This window comes from Phyllobates terribilis, unplaced genomic scaffold (assembly GCF_046119375.1).
Source record: "Phyllobates terribilis strain yellow unplaced genomic scaffold, ASM4611937v1 Scaffold_29__1_contigs__length_15306474, whole genome shotgun sequence".
Taxonomy (NCBI): Eukaryota; Metazoa; Chordata; class Amphibia; order Anura; family Dendrobatidae; genus Phyllobates; species Phyllobates terribilis.
In genome coordinates, this window is record NW_027362789.1 from 7,190,669 (window position 1) to 7,207,458 (window position 16,790).

Genomic DNA, 16,790 nt, shown 5'->3' on the forward strand with positions numbered 1-16,790 from the left:
AAGCCGGACATGATTTTACATTACAATGCCACAAAAGGGGCAGTTGATACTCTAGATCAGGGGTCTCAAACACGCAGCCCGAGGGCCCGCAAGCATTGGAGCACCAGTAATGACTGCGGCCTAGTCCTGAGGGCAGCCGAAGTCAGTGATTCTTTTCAGTTGAATGTTCTGCAAGTTAGGGACCAGCATTGGCCACTACTACAAGATGGGTTACCAGGATAGAGGACATTACTACTATATGGGGACCAGGATGGGGAACATTACTACAAGATGGGGACCAGGATGGAGAACATTATTACAAGATGGGGACATTACTACAAGATGGGGATCAGGATGGGGGGACATTACTACAAGATGTGGACCAGGATGGGCACATTACTACAAGATGAGGACAAGGATGGGCACATTACTACAAGATGGGGCCCTGAAGGGCACATTACTACAAGATGGGGACCAGGATGGAGAACATTACTGAAAGATGGGGACCAGGATGGATAAAATTACTACAAGAGGCGGACCAGGATGGAGAACATTACTACAAGATGGGAACATTACTCTAAGAAGTTGATCAGAATTACTATATGGTGCTAATTGTAAGAAGAAAAAAAATCACTGTATGTCGCCAATTAGTGGACACAAAAAGGAAATAAAAATTGTAAAAAAAATTCAAAACTGTACCATAGCCCATAAAATGAGTGCCATTGTAAAGAATAAAATAAAACAGCCAAAAATGTTGAAAAAATTATCCAAAATGTGTATAGAAAAAAACAATATGGTATCATTAAAAATATCATATCCTGCAAAGAATGTGGCCCTTCAAATTTGCATTCTTTCTATGTGCGGCTCATATACTTAGCCGAGTTTGAGACCCCTGCTCTAGATCAACTCATAGGCACTTACACCTGTAAACGCAAAACAAATAGGTGGCCAAGAGTTGTCTTTTACAACATTCTTGATGTGTCGGCATACAATGCATTCGTGTTATGGCGTGAAATACACCCAAATTGGAACAAAAATAGACTATATAAAAGAAGAATTTTTATAGAGGAGTTGGGAGAATCACTGGTTAGCCCATATATCGAAGAAAGAAAAGTAACACCGAGAAATGATGGAGCAGTAGCCATTGTCCACAGGATCCAACAGCATGCTAAGAAAAGTGAACCAACAACTTCCACTGGCACTGCTACGATACCCACGGCCTCAACCAGCCTAAAACTGAAACAATGCGCCTTCTGACTAACATCAAGTAATCACAAAACAAATGTGATATGTTGCAGTTGTGCAAAGTACTTATGCAAAAGACTTGTAAATTATACTTGTGACGAATGCAAACAGTAAATTCAGCACCGTGAACCTTATTTACCATTTATATAGAAAAAAATGAACTTATTTTTTAATTTTTAAAAAAATATATATACAGTACAGATCAAAAGTTTGGACACACCTTCTCATTTAAAGATTTTTCTGCATTTTCTTGACTATGAAAATTGTACATTCACACTGAAGGCATCAAAACTATGAATTAACACATGTGGAATTATATACTTAACAAAAAAGTGTGAGACGACTGAAAATATGTGTTATATTCTAGGATCTTCAAAGTAGCCACCTTTTGCTTTGATGACTGCTTTGCACACTCTTGGCATTCTCTTGATGAGCTTCAAGAGGAGGCACCAGAACTGGTCTTCCAACAATCTTGAAGGAGTTCCCAGAGATGCTTAGCACTTGATGGCCCTTTTGCCTTCACTTCACTGCAGCTCACCCCAAACCATCTCGATTGGGTTCAGGTCTGGTGACTATGGAGGCCAGGTCATCTGGCGTAGCACCCCATCACTCTCCTTCTTGGTCAAATAGCCCTTACACAGCCTGGAGGTGTGTTTGGGGTCATTTTCCTGTTGAAAAATAAATGATGGTTCAACTAAATGCAAACCAGATGGAATAGCATGCCGCTGCAAGATGCTGTGGTAGCCATGCTGGTTCAGTATGCCTTCAATTTTGAATAAATCCCCAACAGTGTCACCAGCAAAGTACCCCCACACCATCACACCTCCTCCATGCTTCACGGTGGGAACCAGGCATGTAGAGTCCATCCGTTCACCTTTTCTGCGTTGCACAAAGACACGGTGGTTGGAACCAAAGATCTCAAATTTGGACTCATCAGACCAAAGCACAGATTTCCACTGGTCTAATGTCCATTCCTTGCATTCTTTAGCCCAAACAAGTCTCTTCTGTGTATTGCCTGTCCTTAGCAGTGGTTTCCTAGCAGCTATTTTACCATGAAGGCCTGCTGCACAAAGTCTCCTCTTAACAGTTGTTGAAGAGATGTGTCTGCTGCTAGAACTCTGTGTGGCATTGACCTGGTCTCTAATCTGAGCTGCTGTTAACCTGCGATTTCTGAGGCTGGTGACTCAGATAAACTTATCCTCAGAAGCATAGGTGACTCTTGGTCTTCCTTTCCTGGGGCGGTCCTTATGTGAGCCAGTTTCTTTGTAGCGCTTGATGGTTTTTGCAACTGCACTTGGGGACACTTTCAAAGTTTTCCCAATTTTTCGGACTGACTGACCTTCATTTCTTAAAGTAATGATGGCCACTCGTTTTTATTTACTTAGCTGCTTTTTCTTGCCATAATACAAATTCTAGTCTATTCAGTAGGACTATCAGCTGTGTATCCACCAGACTTCTGCACAACAGAACTGATGGTCCCAACCCCATTTATAAGGCTATAAATCCCACTTTTTAAACCTGACAGGGCACACCTGTGAAGTGAAAACCATTTCCGGTGACTACCTCTTGAAGCTCAGCAAGAGAATGCCAAGAGTGTGCAAAGCAGTCATCAAAGCAAAAGGTGGCTACTTTGAAAATTGTACATTCACACTGAAGGCATCAAAACTATGAATTAACACATGTGGAATTATATACTTAACAAAAAAGTGTGAAACAACTGAAAATATGTCTTATATTCTAGGTTGTTCAAAGTAGCCACCTTTTGCTTTGATGACTGCTTTGCACACTCTTGGCATTCTCTTGATGAGCTTCAAGAGGAGGCACCAGAACTGGTCTTCCAACAATCTTGAAGGAGTTCCCAGAGATGCTTAGCACTTGTTGGCCCTTTTGCCTTCACTCTGCGGTCCAGCTCACCCCAAACCATCTCGATTGGGTTCATGTCTGGTGACTGTGGAGGCCAGGTCATCTGGCGTAGCACCCCATCACTCTCCTTCTTGGTCAAATAGCCCTTACACAGTCTGGAGGTGTGTTTGGGGTCATTGTCCTGTTGAAAAAGAAATGATGGTCCAACGAAACGCAAACCGGATGGAATAGCATGCCGCTGCAAGATGCTGTGGTAGCCATGTTGGTTCAGTATGCCTTCAATTTTGAATAAATCCCCAACAGTGTCACCAGCAAAGCACCTCCACACCATCACACTTCCTCCTCCATGCTTCACGGTGAGAACCAGGCATGTAGAGTCCATCCGTTCACCTTTTCTGCGTCGCACAAAGACACGGTGGTTGGAACAAAAGATCTCAAATTTGGACTCATCAGACCAAAGCACAGATTTCCACTGGTCTAATGTCCATTCCTTGTGTTATTTAGCCCAAACAAGTCTCTTCTGCTTGTTGCCTGTCGTTAGCAGTGGTTTCCTAGCAGCTTTTTTACCATGAAGGCCTGCTGCACAAAGTCTCCTCTTAAATGTTGTTGTAGAGATGTGTCTGCTGCTAGAACTCTGTGTGGCATTGACTTGGTCTCTAATCTGAGCTGCTGTTAACCTGCGATTTCTGAGGCTGGTGACTCAGATAAACTTATCCTCAGAAGCATAGGTGACTCTTGGTCTTCCTTTCCTGGGGTGGTCCTTATGTGACCCAGTTTCTTTGTAGCGCTTCATGGTTTTTGCAACTGCACTTGGGGACACTTTCAAAGTTTGCCCAATTTTTCGGACTGACTGACCTTCATTTCTTAAAGTAATGATGGCCACTCGTTTTTATTTACTTAGCTGATTCAGTAGGACTATCAGCTGTGTATCCACCAGACTTCTGCACAACGCAACTGATGGTCCCAACCCCATTTATAAGGCTATAAATCCCACTTTTTAAACCTGACAGGGCACACCTGTGAAGTGAAAACCATTTCCGGTGACTACCTCTTGAAGCTCAGCAAGAGAATGCCAAGAGTGTGCAAAGCAGTCATCAAAGCAAAAGGTGGCTACTTTGAAGAACCTAGAATATAAGACATATTTTCAGTTGTTTCACACTTTTTTGTTAAGTATATAATTCGACATGTGTTAATTCATAGTTTTGATGCCTTCAATGTGAATGTACAATTTTCATAGTCATGAAAATACAGAAAAATATTTAAATGAGAAGGTGTGTTCAAACTTTTGGTCTGTACTGTATATATATATATATATATATATATATATATATATATATATATATATATATATATGTGTGTGTGTGTGTGTGTGTGTATATATATATATATACATACACTACTCAAAAAAATAAAGGGAACACTTAAACAACAGAATATAACTCCAAGTAAATCAAACTTCTGTGAAATCAAACTGTCCACTTAGGAAGCAACACTGATTGACAATCAATTTCACATGCTGTTGTGCAAATCGAATAGACAATAGATGGAAATTATTGGCAACTATCAAGACACCCTCAATAAAGAAGTGGTTCTGCAGGTGGGGACCACAGACCACATCTCAGTACCAATGCTTTCTGGCTGATGTTTTGGTCACTTTTGAATGTTGGTTGTGCTTTCACACTCGTGGTAGAATGAGACGGACTCTACAACCCACAGAAGTTGCTCAGGTTGTGCAGCTCATCCAGGATGGCACATCAATGCGAGCTGTGGCAAGAAGGTTTGCTGTGTCTGTCAGCGTAGTGTCCAGAGGCTGGAGGTGCTACCAGGAGACAGGCCAGTACACCAGGAGACGTGGAGGGGGCTGTAGGAGGGCAACAACTCCAGCAGCAGGACCGCTACCTCGGCCTTTGTGCAAGGAGGAACAGGACAAGCACTGCCAGAGCCCTGCAAAATGACCTCCAGCAGGCCACAAATGTGCATGTGTCTGCACAAATGGTTAGAGACTGACTCCATGAGGGTGGTATGAGGGCCCGACATCCACAGATGGGGGTTGTGCTCACAGCCCAACACCATGCAGGAGGCTTGGCATTTGCCACAGAACACCAGGATTGGCAAAGTCGCCACTGGCGCCCTGTGCTCTTCACAGATGAAAGCAGGTTCACACTGAGCACATGTGACAGACGTGACAGAGTCTGGAGACGCCGTTGAGAGCGATCTGCTGCCTGCAACATCCTTCAGCATGACTGGTTTGGCAGTGGGTCAGTAATGGAGTGGGGTGGCATTTCTTTGGAGGGCCGCACAACCCTCCATGTGTTCGCCAGAGGTAGCCTGACTACCATTAGGTACCGAAATAAGATCATCAGACCCTTTGTGAGACCATATGCTGGTGCGGTTGGCCCTGGGTTCTTCCTAATGCAGTACAATGCCAGACCTCATGTGGCTGGAGTGTGTCAGCAGTTCCTGCAAGATGAAGGCATTGAAGCTATAGACTGGCCCGCCCATTCCCCAGACCTGAATCCGATTGAGCACATCTGGGACATCATGTCTCGCTCCATCCACCAACGTCACGTTGCCCCACAGACTATCCAGGAGTTGGCGGATGCTTTAGTCCAGGTCTAGGAGGAGATCCCACAGGAGACCACCCGCAACCTCGTCAGGAGCATGCCCAGGCGTTGTAGGGAGGTCATACAGGCACGTGGAGGCCACACACAATACTGAGCCTCATTTTGACTTGTTTTAAGGACATTACATCAAATTTACATCAGCCTGTAGTGTGTTTTTCCACGTTAATTTTGGTGGTGACTCCAAATCCAGGCCTCCATTGGTTAATAAATTTGATTTCGATTGATGATTTTTGTGTGATTTTGTTGTCAGCACATTCAACTTTGTACAGAACAAAGTATTCAATGAGAATATTTCATTCATTCAGATCTAGGATGTGTTATTTGAGTGTTCCCTTTACTTTTTTGAGCAGTGTATATATACAGTTTTGCTCAAAAGTTTACATACCCCGGAAGAATTTTTCCTTTCTCGGCCTTGTTTCAGAGAATATGAATGATAACAAAAAAACTGTTTCTCCACTCATGGTTATTGGTTGGGTGAAGCCATTTATTGTCAAACTACTGTGTTTTCTCTTTTTAAATCTTAATGACAACCAAAAACATCCAAATGACCCTAATCAAAAGTTTACATACCCCATTTCTTAATACCGTGTATGGCCCCCTCTAGCATCAATGACAGCTTGAAGTCTTTTGTGGTAGTTGTGGATGAGGTTCTTTAATTTCTCAGATGGTAAAGCTGCCCATTTTTCTTGGCAAAAAGTCTTCAGTTCCTGTAAATTCCTGGGCTGTCTAGCATGAACTGTGCGCTTGAGATCTCCCCAAAGTGGCTCAATGACATTGAGGTCAGGAGACTGAGATTGGCACTCCAGAACCTTCACTTTGTTGTGCTGTAGCCAATGACAGGTCGACTTGGCTTTTAGTTTTGGATCGTGGTCATGTTGGAACGTCCAAGTACGTCCCATGTGCCGCTTCCGGGCTGATGAGTGCAAATTTGCCTCCAGTATTTGCTGAAAACGTGCTGCTTTATTTATTTATTTATTTATTTATTTATTTATTTATTTTACTCACTTACAGTTATATGAAAAAGTTTGGGCACCCCTATTAATCTTAAGCTTAATGTTTTATAAAAATTGGTGTTTTTGCAACAGCCATTTCAGTTTAATATATGTAATAACTGTTGGACACAGTAATGTTTCTGCCTTGAAATGAGGTTTATTGTACTAACAGAAAATGTGCAATCTGCATTCAAACAAAATTTGACAGGTGCATAAGTATGGACACCTCACCAGAAAAGTGACATTAATATTTAGTAGATCCTCCTTTTGCAAAAATAACAGCCTCTAGTCGCTTCCTGTAGCTTTTAATGATTTCCTGGATCCTGGATGAAGGTATTTTTGACCATTCCTCTTTACAAAACAACTCCAGTTCAGTTAAGTTGATGGTCGCTGAGCATGGACAGCCCTCTTCAAATGATCCCACAGATGTTCAATGATATTCAGGTCTGGGGACTGGGATGGCCATTCCGGAACATTGTAATTGTTCCTCTGCATGAATGCCTGAGTAGATTTGGAGCGGTGTTTTGGATCATTGTCTTGCTGAAAGATCCATCCCCTGCGTAACTTCAACTTTGTCACTGATTCTTGAACATTATTGTCAAGAATCTGCTGATACTGAGTGGAATCCATGCGTCCCTCAACTTTAACAAGATTCCCGGTGCCGGCATTGGCCACACAGCCCCAAAGCATGATGGAACCTCCACCAAATTTTACTGTGGGTAGCAAGTGTTTTTTTTGGAATGCGGTGTTTTTTTGCCGCCATGCATAACGCCTTTTTGTATGACCAAACAACTCAATCTTGGTTTCATCAGTCCACAGGACCTTCTTCCAAAAGGAAATTGGCTTCTCCAAATGTGCTTTTGCATACCTCAGCCGACTCTGTTTGTGGCGTGCTTGCAGAAACGGCTTCTTTCGCATCACTCTCCCGTACAGCTTCTCCTTGTGCAAAGTGCGTTGTATAGTTGACCGATGCACAGTGACACCATCTGCAGCAAGTTGATGTTGCAGCTCTCTGGAGGTGGTCTGAGGATTGTCCTTGACTGATCTCACCATTCTTCTTCTCTGCCTTTCTGATGTTTTTCTTGGCCAGCCACTTCTGGCCTTAACAAGAACTGTCCCTGTGTTCTTCCATTTCCTTACTATGTTCCTCACAGTGGAAACTGACAGGTTAAATCTCTGAGACAGCTTTTTGTATCCTTCCCCTGAACAACTATGTTGAATAATCTTTGTTTTCAGATCATTTGACAGTTGTTTTGAGGAGCCCATGATGCCACTCTTCAGAGGAGATTCAAACAGGAGAACAACTTGCAAGTGGCCACTTTAAGTAGCTTTTCTCATGATTGCATACACGTGGCTATGAAGTTCAAAGCTCAATGAGGTTACAAAACCAAAATAAGTGCTTTAGTAAGTCAGTAAAAAGTAGGTAGGAGTATTTAAAACAAGAAAATGATAAGGGTGCCCATACTTATGCACCTGTCAAATTTTGTTTGAATGCAGATTGCACATTTTCTGTTAGTACAATAAACCTCATTTCAAGGCAGAAACATTACTGTGTCCAACAGTTATTACATATATCAAACTGAAATAGCTGTTGCAAAAACACCAATTTTTATAAAACATTAAGCTTAAGATTAATAGGGGTGCCCAAACTTTTTCATATAACTGTATATAGCGCCATTAATTCCACAGGGCTTCACAGACAATATCGGCACTGTCCCCATCGGGGCTCACAATCTAGATTCCCTATCAGTATGTCTTTGGAGTGTGGGAGGAAACCGGAGAACCCGTAGGAAAACACACAAACACAAGGAGAACATACAAACTACTTGCAGATGTTGTCCTTGGTGGAATTTGAACCCAGGACCCCAGCGCTGCAAGGCTACAGTGCTAACCACTGAGCCACCGTGCTGCATTCATCTTTCCTTCAACCCTTACAAAGTTTTCTGGGCCTTTGTAGCTCACACATCCCTAAAACATCAGCGATCCACCTCCGTGCTTTACTGTAGGAATGGTGTTCCTTTCATCATAGGCCTTGTTGACCTCTCTTCAAATTTAAAGTTTATGGTTGTGGCCAAAAAGTTCAATTTTGGTCTCATCACTCCAAATTACCTTGTACCAGAAGTTTTGAGGCTTGTCTCTGTGCTGTTTGGCGTATTGTAGGCGAGATACGTTGTGGCCTTTGCGCAGTAATGGCTTTCTTCTGGCGACTCGACCATGTTAGAACCCTCCTGTTTGTTTTTTCCATCTTGTGTTTTGCGATCACGTGACCATCTGCCTTTATATTCCTGTTCCGCCCTTCTGGCTGTGCTGGACTTCAGTGTTTGACTGTTTCTCTAGCCTGGTGCTTCGGTGCCTTTCTCTGTCAGTTCACTTAGTCCTTCTGGGACCTCTAGTACCTTTTGTCAGTTTGTCTTTTTGTGTTCTGTAACAACTTCTCTGTTTAGGAGGTGTCCCATTTTTGTCCCAGTTCATAGTTCTTTTAGGGACCCCTCCCTTAATGCTATAGGTCTTCGTTCAGACTAGCCGAGGACTAAGGCGGATCTGTTCGCTAGGAACAGGCAGCCCGCTACATCGTAGGGATTCAGCTTATTCTTACTGTAGTGACAGCTTTCCCCTATCTTTCCTTAGTACATGTTGCAGATCATAACAGTAAGTCCAGCCCACAAAACTAAAAGGAAAGAAATTCGGGGATCAGTATGGTTTCCGTCCAGGATTTGGCTCAACGCCTGCAGGGATTGTCTCTGGAGGTGGCCGAGCTTCAGCAACACGGGAGTAGCTGTTCTGGAGCGCATTTTGTCAAACCCAAGGTAGGACTGCCTGATGTTTTTTATGGTAAACAGCAAGATTTTTTTTCCTTTAAAAATGCTTATTGGTTATATTTTCGTTTGAGACCAAGGTCCTCTGGGAATGAATCACAGCGCATTGGTTTTATTATGTCACTTTTGCGCAATGAACCACAGGGGTGTGCCTTTTCTCTCCAACCTAATGGTCCGTGTTTAAGGTCTGTTGAAGATTTTTTTTTCTGCTATGGGGCTATTATATGATGATCCTGATCGAATCTGATCTGCTGAAGCAGAGCTCAGGCGTTTGAATCAGGAGTCAGATGATGTTGAAAATTATTGCACACACTTCAGGAGATGGGCTTCAGAAGTTAAATGGAATGATCCTGTGCTGAAATGTTTATTTCTTGCTGGTCTGAGTGAAAGAGTTAAGGATTTTCTAATTGCATTCCCTGCACCTGAGACTCTGCAGGATGCCATGCAGTTAGCTGTTCGTGTAGACAGGAGATTGAGGTGCAGGCTTAATGAGGGAAAGACTCATGTAATGTCTGTTCCTAGTCCCCAGAAAATCTGCTCTGACGACGGAGAACCGATGGAGGTTGGGGCGATGCCACTCCGCTCTCAGGAAAGAGACCGGAAGTTTTCCGAAGGATTGTGTCTTTATTGTGGTAAAGCTGACCATTTGATTAAGTATTGTGAGCGTCGTTTAAGTAAAGAAAAAAAAAGGTCAGTTAGGCCCGTATAGCTTGTTTACACTCTGCAGGAGTATTTCTTTATGGGAGTACTACTTTGCAGGAAGATTTAATTGAATTTCAGGTATTTGTGGATTGTGGTTCAACACTTAGTGTGATTGATAAAGGGTTTTTGGAAAAACTTAAATTGAAATCCAAACCTTTGTCATCACCTATTTCTGTGGTTGCAATTGATAACACTCCCTTGAAATACTGTATATTACTCACAAGATTGCTGCATTTCCCCTCACTATCAATGGAGTTCACAAAGAAATTTTGGACTTGGTTGTTTTAGATAATTTACCCTCTCGGGTTGTTCTAGGATTGCCTTGGTTAAAAAGGCACAATCCTTTATTGGACTGGTCTACTAATGTGATTAAGTCTTGGAGTCCGAAGTGCTATGATAAATGTTGTAATGGTCGCATTGCGTCTGTGGAAAAAGGGGAATTACCTGTACCTATTCAAGATTTTTGGAGGGTTTTTTAAGAGGAGGAGTCACAAATTTTACCTCCTCATAGGGATTATGATTGCGCCATTAAGGTCGTTTTGTTTAATCTGACTATCCCTGAAAGAAAGGCCTTGGAGGAGTACATACACACTAGCCTGGCTGCTGGTCACATTAGACCTTCTAAGTCGCCTGTGGCAGTTGGATTTTTCTTTGTTAAAAAAAGGATGGGGGTTTACATCTATGTCTGGATTTTCGTGAAATTAATAAGATTACCGTACGCAATTCCTACCCATTGCCGTTAATTCCTGACTTGTTTAACCAGTTAATTGGGGGCCAAGAGGTTCTTCAAAATTGATCTCCGGGGGACATACAAGTTGTTACGAGTGAAAAAGGGTGACGAATGGAAAACTGCTTTTTACACCCCGGTAGGTCATTTTGAGAATCTGGTGATGCCTTTTGGTCTCACCAATGCTCCTGCATTTTTTTAAGAACTTTATTAATGACATCCTGAGTCCTTTGATTGATAAGAATGTGGTTGTGTATACTGTTATGATCTGCAACATGTACTAAGGAAAGATAGGGGAAAGCTGTCCCTACAGTAAGACTAAGCTGAATCCCTACGATGTAGCGGGCTGCCTGTGCCTAGCGAACAGACCCGCTTTAGTCCTCTGCTAGTCTGAACGAAGACCTATAGCATTAAGAAAGGTCCCTAAAAGAACTAAGGACTGGGACAAAAGTGGGACACCTCCTAAACAGAGTAGTAGTTGCAGAAACACAAAAATACAAACTGACAAAAATGTACTAGAGATCCCAGAAGGACCAAGCGAACTGACAGAGAAAGGCACAGAAGCACCTGGCTAGAGAAACAGTCAAACACTGAAGTCCAGCACAGCCATAAGGGCGGAGCTGGAATATAAATGCAGATGGTCACGTGACCGCAAAACACAAGATGGAAAAAACAAACAGGAGGGTTCTAACACAAACAAGTCTCTTCTGCTTGTTGCCTGTCCTTAGCAGTGATTTCCTAGCAGCTATTTTACCATGAAGGCCTGCTGCACAAAGTCTCCTCTTAACAGTTGTTGAAGAGATGTGTCTGCTGCTAGAACTCTGTGGCATTGACCTGGCCTCTAATCTGAGCTGCTGTTAACCTGCGATTTCTGAGGCTGGTGACTCGGAGAAACTTATCCTCAGAAGCAGAGGTGACTCTTGGTCTTCCTTTCCTGGGGCGGTCCTCATGTGAGCCACTTTTTTTGTAGCTCTTGATGGTTTCTGCAACTGCACTTGGGGACACTTTCAAAGTTTGCCCAATTTTTCGGACTGACTGACCTTCATTTCTTAAAGTAATGATGGCCACTCGTTTTTCTTTACTTAGAATTTGTATTATGTCAAGAAAAAAGCTGCTAACAGTCTATTCAGTAGGACTATCAGCTGTGTATCCACTTGACTTCTGCACAACACAACTGATGGTCCCAACTCCATTTATAAGGCAAGAAATCCCACTTATTAAACCTGACAGGGCACACCTGTGAAGTGAAAACTATTTCCGGTGACTACCTCTTAAAGCTCATCAAGAGAATGCCAAGAGTGTGCAAAGCAGTCATCAAAGCAAAAGGTGGCTACTTTGAAGAACCTAGAATATATGACATATTTTCAGTTGTTTCACACTTTTTTGTTAAGTATATAATTCCACATGTGTTAATTCATAGTTTTGATGCCTTCAGTGTGAATGTACAATTTTCATAGTCATGAAAATACAGAAAAATGTGTGTCCAAACTTTTGGTCTGTACTGTATATACATATATATGTATATATCTACTACATAAGTATGCTATATATATATATATATATATATATATATATATATATATACACACAGTACAGACCAAAAGTTTGGACACACCTCATTTAAAGATTTTTCTGTATTTTCATGACTGAAAATTGTACATTCACACTGAAGGCATCAAAACTATGAATTAACACATGTGGAATTATATACTTAACACGAAAGTGTGAAACAACTGAAAATATGTCTTATATTCTAGGTTCTTCAAAGTAGCCACCTTTTACTTTGATGACTGCTTTGCACACTCTTGGCATTCTCTTGATGAGTTTCAAGAGGTAGTCACCGGAAATGGTCTTCCAACAATCTTGAAGGAGTTCCCAGAGATGCTTAGCACTTGTTGGCCCTTTTGCTTCACTCTGCGGTCCAGCTCACCCCAAACCATCTCGATTGGGTTCAGGTTTGGTGACTGTGGAGGCCAGGTCATCTGGCATAGCACCTCATCAATCTCCTTCTTGGTCAAATCACCCTTACACATCCTGGAGGTGTGTTTGGGGTCATTGTCCAGTTGAAAAATAAATGATGGTCCAACTAAACGCAAACCGGATGGAATAGCATGCCGCTGCAAGATGGTGTGGTAGCCATGCTGGTTCAGTATGCCTTCAATTTTGAATAAATCCCCAACAGTGTCACCAGCAAAGCACCCCCACACCTTCTCCTCCATGCTTCACGGTGAGAACCAGGCATGTAGAGTCCATCTGTTCACCTTTTCTGCATCACACAAAGACACGGTGGTTGGAACCAAAGATCTCAAATTTGGACTCATCAAACCAAAGCACAGATTTCCACTGGTCTAATGTCCATTCCTTGCATTCTTTAGCCCAAACAAGTCTCTTCTGCTTGTTGCCTGTCCTTAGCAGTGGTTTCTTAGCAGCTATTTTACCATGAAGGCCTGTTGCACAAAGTCTCCTCTCAACAGTTGCTGAAAATATGTCTTATATTCTAGGTTCTTCAAAGTAGCCACCTTTTGCTTTGATGACTGCTTTGCACACTCTTGGCATTCTCTTGATGAGCTTCAAGAGGTAGTCACCAGAAATGGTCTTCCAACAATCTTGAAGGAGTTCCCAGAGATGCTTAGCACTTGTTGGCCCTTTTGCCTTCACTCTGCGGTCCAGCTCACCCCAAACCATCTCGATTGGGTTCAGGTCTGGTGACTGTGGAGGCCAGGTCATCTGGCGTAGCACCCTATCACTCTCCTTCTTGGTCAAATAGCCCTTACACAGTCTGGAGGTGTGTTTGGGGTCATTGTCCTGTTGAAAAAGAAATGATGGTCCAACTAAACGCAAACCGGATGGAATAGCATGCCGCTGCAAGATGGTGTGGTAGCCATGTTGGTTCAGTATGCCTTCAATTTTGAATAAATCCCCAACAGTGTCACCAGCAAAACACCTCCACACCATCACATCTCCTCCTCCATGCTTCACGGTGAGAACCAGGCATGTAGAGTTCATCCGTTCACCTTTTCTGCGTCGCACAAAGACACGGTGGTTGGAACAAAAGATCTCAAATTTGGACTCATCAGACCAAAGCACAGATTTCCACTGGTCTAATGTCCATTCCTTGTGTTCTTTAGCCCAAACAAGTCTCTTCTGCTTGTTGCCTGTCGTTAGCAGTGGTTTCCTAGCAGCTATTTTACCATGAAGGCCTGCTGCACAAAGTCTCCTCTTAAATGTTGTTGTAGAGATGTGACTGCTGCTAGAACTCTGTGTGGCATTGACCTGGTCTCTAATCTGAGCTGCTGTTAACCTGTGATTTCTGAGGCTGGTGACTTGGATAAACTTATCCTCAGAAGCAGAGGTGACTCTTGGTCTTCCTTTCCTGGGGCGGTCCTCATGTGAGACAGTTTCTTTGTAGCGCTTGATGGTTTTTGCAACTGCACTTGGGGACTCTTTCAAAGTTTGCCCAATTTTTCGCACTGACTGACCTTCATTTCTTAAAGTAATGATGGCCACTCCTTTTTCTTTACTTAGCTGCTTTTTTCTTGCCATAATACAAATTCTAACAGTCTATTCAGTAGCACTATCAGCTGTGTATCCACCAGACTACTGCACAACACAACTGATGGTCCCAACCCCATTTATAAGGCAAGAAATACCACTTATTAAACCTGTGAAGTGAAAACCATTTCCGATGACTAACTCTTGAAGCTCATCAAGAGAATGCCAAGCATGTGCAAAGCAGTCATCAAAGCACTGTAACGGGTCTGGGAGGTGGAACCTCTGAGCAACTATACAAGGGGGCAGTCCTTGTAAGGAAGCGGGTGGCTCCCAGGGAAGGTGGGCAGGTAGTCACGGCTAGTGACGGGGACAGTCTGTGGGTAAGCGGGCAAGTGGTCACGGCAGGTGACGGGGACAGTCTCTGGGAAGATAGGCAGGTGGTCACGGCAAGTGACCGGGACAGTCTCTGGGTAGATGGGCAGGTGGTCACGGCAAGTGACCGGGGCAGTCTCTGGGTAGATGGGCAGGTGGTCACGGCAAGTGACCGGGCAGTCTCTGGGTAGATAGGCAGGTGGTCACGGCAAGTGACCGGGGCAGTCTCTGGGTAGACAGGCGAGGCGGGTACCTGACAGGTAGCTGGCGGGCGCTCCCAGGTGAGCGGGCTGACGGAGACAGCAGGTAACAGGCAGGTAACTGGTGGACGCTCCCAGGTGAGCAGTCAGCAGACAAGGCAGATAACAGGCAGGTAACTGGTGGACGCTCCCAGGTGAGCAGTCTGACAGACGAGGCAGGAGACAGGCAGGTGACTGGTGGACGCTCCCAGGTGAGCAGTCTGACAGACGAGGCAGGAGACAGGCAGATGACTGAAGGACGCTCCCAGGTGAGCGGACTGGCAGGCAAGGCAGGTAAGTAGGAGACGCTCCCAGGTGAGCGATCTGACGGACAAGGCAAGTAACAGGCTGGCAGGCAGGATGAGAAGTCAGGCTAGCAGCGGGACCTGAGGGCTGAAGCACAGGTGAGACACAGTGCAAACATTGCTCGGGCACCTCCATTTTGGAGGAGGTGCCTTAAATATGGGAGGTCCTCCGGCAATTGGCCGGGGACTCCTTAGGACGGCGCGCGCGGTCCCTTTAAGAGAGGGGGAGCGCGCGCGCTCTAAGCACACTGCCGGGGAAGGAGCGCGTGCCGGAAGCAGCGGGGAGAGAAGCGCTGGAGGACGCCGCGCCAGGAGTGGGGAGGTGAGAGGGACGGCGTCTCTGCCTAGTACGGTGCAGAGACGCTGATGCTACAAGCAAAAGGTGGCTACTTTGAAGAACCTAGAATATAAGACATATTTTCAGTTGCTTCACACTTTTCTGTTAAGTATATAATTCCACATGTGATAATTCATAGTTTTGATGCCTTCAGTGTGATTGTACAATTTTCATAGTCATGAAAATACAGAAAAATCTTTAAATGAGAAGGTGTGTCCAAACTTTGGGTCTGTACTGTATATACACTACGAAAAAAAGGATATAACTTTGCCAATTACGTGCTGTTTATATGGAACATTTTTTTAAAGGAAAAAAACAATGATGTGGATATACGTATTGTGTCTTATGATGTAAGAAAATGCAGGTTATGCAGACATGATGTTTCATATGTTTGTCATTAAACTCATCTCCTCTCCATCATGTCAGGTTCCCCAGGCTTCCTAAACTACCACAGTTATGATTCAGAGACTTATGTACACATTACCTATCAGTTTTTTTCGGTGAATTAAATAAACAACTGGTGTGTGGGGACTTTACTAAGACCCTCATGTAATGTTCACTATTGTTATCACAATGCGCCTTGAATGCAGCACAATTAGGACGGCAGTTTCCAAACCACACTCTTTTTATTATATAATTGTTGTGGTACCAATGTAGCAAGCTTGATTGTGTTATTGTATCAACATAACGAGTATGGATCTGTTATTATTTCTACGCAGTAAGTTTTTGCTGATCCCATATATATACAGTAACCTTCCTTTGTAAATGTATATCAGCAGTAATCTAGGTTCTGTTACAGTTTGCTTCTAATAGGCATGGTTCTGTTCCTGTAGCTATGTAGTAACCTAGGTTCTGTTCCTGTTGATGTGTAGTAAGCTTGGTTCTGGTACTGTATCAAAGTAGTACACTTGGTCCTGGTACCGGATCTAGATACTATGCTTGGTTCTGGTACCGGATCTATTTAGTACGCTTGGCTGTCATATATTTATTCAGTAGACGTTTTTTTACCATGTCTGTGTAGTCTGTTCAATCATGGGTTTGTGACTACATTACAAATACAATCCCAACATGAACACACAACCCCTGCTCCTTCTTTA